At 40.2% G+C, this 5,469-nt stretch overlaps 1 pseudogene; it reads right to left on the bottom strand.

Moving 5' to 3' along the window:
• Positions 1–3,202: 3,202 nt before the first annotated feature.
• Positions 3,203–4,062, bottom strand: LOC108692183 (annotated as a pseudogene).
• Between the last annotated feature and the right edge of the window lie 1,407 nt (positions 4,063–5,469).

Raw genomic sequence — 5,469 nt, 5'->3', positions numbered from 1 at the left:
TCGGCATGCGACCTGTCGACGTAACTCCCGCGATCGCCGAAAGACTTTTAGACACGGTATACAGCGCGATAAAGATTGCTGGTCCGTCAAAATTTAAAGTGGGCGATTCGGTACGCGTGAGTAAGTACAAGACGATTTTTGAGAAGGGTTACACACCAAATTGGTAAACCACCGAGGGGTTTTACAATCGTTAAGATATAGCGTACCAATCCCGTAACCAATCTCCTCGAGGATTATCGGGGAAAATCCGTCGCTGGAGCGTTTTACGAACATGAGTTGCGCTACTCATCCAACGTATATCTCGTGGAGAAAATACTGCGCCGGAAAGGAGATAAGGTGTACGTCAAATGGCTAGGATTCGATGGAACGCACAATTCATGGATACACAAAAACAATGTCATTTGATAAAATTTTGATTCGTGTATTTTTATTTCTACATATAAAAATATATCAATATAAATATATAAACGTATTTTTTTTTATTATCCTTTTCATTTTCGTTTTGGAATATACAGGTATAAATGTACGATACATGAAATGAAAAATAATAGTAATATATACAATAATAAATGGTAATAATATACATAATAATAATACTTATATAAATGTAAAAAAATATGCATTACGTGTAAATTAAAATAATAGTAGTACATAATAGTAATGTGCATAAATGATAAAAAATATGGGGTACATAAAATGTAAAATTGAAATACTAGTAGTTAATATAAATGTTAAAAACATACGATATGTATTATATAAAAGTATAATAATCGTAATACTAATAATAAATGCTATTATTGTAAAAACATGCTAATAATACTTTGTATAAATGTGAAAAAAAGTGTACATTACAATAAGTAATACATAATAATAACATATGTTATTAGATATCCGCCAATGTCTCCACGGTAACGTCTCCATCGAATCCGGTCGTTTGTCGTCATATGGACTCAGAGCGATTTTCGATTCGAATATCGCTCTGAGTCCATATGACGACAAACGACCGGATTCGATGGAGACGTTACCGTGGAATATACACCTCGTGTAATTTAGATCGTATACATGATTGACGGCGAGTCATCTCTTCGTTCAAACACCGCATGTAATCATCGAACGTTATCGTTCGCGCTACAACGTTATTCTTTATAGCTTTCGCCTTTTTAGTATCCTTCTTGCCGTCCACTCTCATCGCGTACATCTTCGCTCTCAGTCCAACGAATTCGGCCATTATCGCACCATTTTATTTCCTTCATCAGGCCGAATACTTTTTTGTTCGCGAGAGGCATACCGTACATATTGTCTGCCGGATAATCGTGTCGAATCTAGCGATATCGCGTTTCATATTCTTATAAACATCATTCTATATGGTAAATGAGACTGTCCGTGTCGATGTACATGGTCTTGCATTTGTCGCGATACATCGGTGACATGTACTCGTGGTGAAATTCGTACAAGCAGACTTTCGATATGTCGAGTATGTATACTCACGGCTTGTTGAACTTTACTTCGAGTTTGCGCATTTCGACGGCGATTAAATTTTCCGCAAAGACACTGCGGCTGTGAAAATTCGGTTTCGCGATTATTACCTCCGCGCCGTACTGTCCCATTTTGTTATTAATTTTACATCAACGTGATTGCACACATTTTCCATGTACATTCGCAGTATTCTTACCGAATACCGCGTTGTTCATTAGTTTATATAAATTTTTTTTGAAATCGTTTTTTGCGCGCGTTCTAAATTGTGCATTGAGTTCAATGTAATCGCGGAGCCATGGAGATTGAGCGAATTGTAGCACCCGGTGGATCTTTGTTACGTGAAGACCATGACGAATACATTGCTGCAGGTTGCGATAGTGGATGACGTAAAGCTGCTTATCGTATAACGTCGCTAGAAGTTTATCTTCGCGCTTGCCGGACGATTTATCGCGCGTTAGGCAGAAAGGTAGATCAGTGTGTTGGTCGTGTAGATGCTGCGGATACTCGAGATCGACCTCGAGAATATAACCGGTGAATGAATCCGGAGCGATCGCGCTCACGTCAAAGTTCACAGCATCTTCGATCCATTGAAATTCGGCGTATAGCAAAAGTTAACATTGTCCATCTGTACAAATTATTCACATCGTATATCAAGTATGACAATGTTTCGATAGATCGAATGAACGCATGTACTTGTTATTAGCCTGTACGTATTTGCTGAAACATTGACTGAAACCGCTTCGTATATCGCGCTCGACGAACATGACCATATCAATGTCGGTGAGCAATTCGAATCTTACATGCGTATGTTTCAGCATGGCGTCTCACATGAAATCTGGTAATGTATAATAATAATGCGCGGAATTGAGACAGTAACTCGCGATGCAACTATTGCGGAAATTTTCGAAAATGTCGGCAACAAGACATCAGTTTTCAAGTATTATACAAATGTACTCGCCGAGCGTTCGGATGAAGAATCGCTGCCATACGTTCACGATATGAGCGTAATCGCTCTTGGATACGGTATCGCCTGTCAACGAACTGAAAAATAATTCGCGCGGTGATAAGCGCATGTTTCCTGCAATTTTTCGACCGCAGTCAATGTACTCGTACGGAAAGACACCTTTTCGTGTGAGAAGATTCTCCGCGCTGAGCTTGCAAAATTCGGAACGTACAATTTTTAATTTATCTTTGTTGAGATACTACACCAAATTATCGAGGCTTGCATTTAGAAATTTGAAAAAATCAATGAATCTTAATTTTATACCATTTTTTTGAAAATTCTTTTCATTTTTGTCTTTGGTGCTATCGACATGTTTAGTGAATGAAATATATTTTTTCTTCGTTATCTAGTACATCTACATGTCCATCGTATGCAATAGCAATTACCTTAATTATAAAATGGACATCATAGCCCGATAAATTGTGAAATACGATCGGAATATAGAATGAACTTTTTATAATTTATAATTTTTTATTTATAATTTAAGTTACAATTTGAATTGCGCTGGACCGCGGTATTTATCGGAATGACAATGATCGTGGATTCGCGTATCGTCCGGCGAATGGTTTCTCGCAGATGTGACAACGCGTCGCGCTACAGTGTGCCTCCTATTGCTGTTTAGACAACGATTTCATAGGCACGTTGGCGGATACGACATTTTTCACGCGATGTGCCAAATCGTTGCGCGAACCACATTATACAGTCTTCATCGCGACGGAAGTATTACGATGATAATGTGTCGTCGTACGTACATCGTACGTAATAGCTTATGCTAAATGTTTCATGCCGCTGATACGCGTACGACGACGCGTCTTTCTTGTCGGATTCTGTCTTACGTAGAACGCACTCCAGGTCTGCGTAAAGGATGAACGGCACTCGTTCCCGGTTGCTGTCAAATTCGAGCCACTTGTCGTCCTCGCTCAGTCAGATGGCGCAGTCGTTGATCTTCTGGCAGTCCACTTCGTGTAATTGCAATTTTTCGCACGAAATGAAATAATGGAGACACCTGTAAATAATAGAGAAATCATTTTTCATTATTTCTTTTTTACTGTTTTTTTTTATTGACTTTTCTTATACTTACCGCTCGCAGAAAAAATTCTTGTTTTTTTCCCACTAATCTGCGAGCTCACGAGACGCGATAGATTTTTTTATCCACGCAAAGTGGCCAAGGTTGTCGTTGTGTGAATCTTGTAAATACAGGAGATTGTAAATACAGGTGCTTCTCCTTCTTGTTATCGGCCACAGAGAAAGGATTTGTTTATTCTCGATGCCGTACGCGTTGATCGATACTGCGTTTAACCGTTCGAATTTAGAAATGTTTTTAAAGTCATTGGAAACTCAATGTTTGTGAGATTCAATACTGTCGTATAATGCGGATAGGACGATTTCCGCTCCGTATACTTTTCAGCTGGGTACAGAGCGGCGACCACCGACTACGCGAAGCACGCATTGTCCGTCGTACGAATACTGATTACCGCTCATTTCGTCGTTATTTCTCGTGGCATTTTGATGTGACATCCCGCGCGCAGGGGATTTAATTTGTTTACATTGATAGTCAAATTCAATATACGTGACAATCCCATCCGCTGTCGCGTTCCTGGAACTCTTCGAGGCTAGGATAAGCTCGATAATGTGCTGCTCGTACTACACGCGCAAATCGGTGTATCAATATATCTCGCTGTTCTTTGTAACTATGCTCTTATTAGCACGTTTATCCTTCGTCGCGAACTTACCATTGAATGCGGTGTTCATTTTTATACTACTGTGTCTTTCTACAGCATCTCGCACTCGCTTTAGAGCTACATTTCTTCTAAAAACCGCCGTGATTCGATGTGATTAAAGTTTATCACCTGTAATCAATATACTCTCGAACGCGGCGTCGATCTCTCGCCAGACAAGAGATCGTTCGTTGCTACTCGCGTACTCGCCACTCGCGTACTCGCCACCAATGTGCACGAAATGTCGCTCCAATTGTGATTTTGCATCCGCGAGTGATCCTCGCCACCGCGGATTGTCTGTGTCCAACGGCGAGGCGCGGACACTTGGCACGACAAAGTTCTTCGAACTGCTCGATGCACTTGTCGCATCATTGCAGCCACACTCCACCAGAGTAGCAACTTGGCCGCTACTGCTCCAGTAATTCGCGTTCCACTCGCTCGTGGTTTTCCATGTCTTTTCACAGTTTTTAGATCACATCGCACTCTTCCACGAAGCACTTAATAGTTTTTCAATGTGCGCAGAGTGGACACATGCTGCACGGGAATACAATGTACATCGGCTCTCCGCATTCCGAGCACGACCACCTGCTGTCTAGTGAGAAAGAACAATCTTTGTGCTTCCTGACAAGATACATTCCTTTAACGCCAATATTCCGCAAATAAATCATACATGGTGAACATAAAGCTGAAGTATCATCATACGTTGTATAATAACAACAGATTATGTAGTGTTTAATACGAATGTTCAACGCATTGATTTCCGAAGGCTGCACAAATTTCTGTGCATGATCCATATTGCCGTCGCTCAATCCAATAAGACATTCAGTATCGTTGGATTGTACTTTTTTGTTGGACGACTCTTGGCCCATTATATTCTCAAAGTCTACTTCCATTTCATCAAGCACTTCGAACACTTCGTTTCTAATATTTACGTTTTCGATATTCTCGAATTCTACATCCATGTCTTCAATGTTTCTGATATTCTCAACTTCTACATCGTCCATTATGTTCCCAAATTCTATTTCCATTGCTTCAAATAACTTGTCTGCATTCACACTGTCCTCAACGTCTGCACGATGGTCAACCATACTTTTCGCATTATACTTATTGTGATTCGGTAATCTTTAAAGGCGCCAACTGAGGTGCCGTGCGCTTATGACTCATTATATATATTCCATTTGTGACTTCTTTGTCCCTTTATCTACCATTCCTATTGGGTCGCAGTAGTGACGACGTGCCACCGATCTTTTCTTAGAAAAAAATATCGTTATC

Source organism: Atta colombica, unplaced genomic scaffold (genome assembly GCF_001594045.1).
Source record: "Atta colombica isolate Treedump-2 unplaced genomic scaffold, Acol1.0 scaffold65, whole genome shotgun sequence".
In the NCBI taxonomy this organism is placed as follows: Eukaryota; Metazoa; Arthropoda; class Insecta; order Hymenoptera; family Formicidae; genus Atta; species Atta colombica.
Note: the sequence above shows the minus strand (reverse complement) of the source record. Positions and strands in the feature narration are given on the sequence as shown.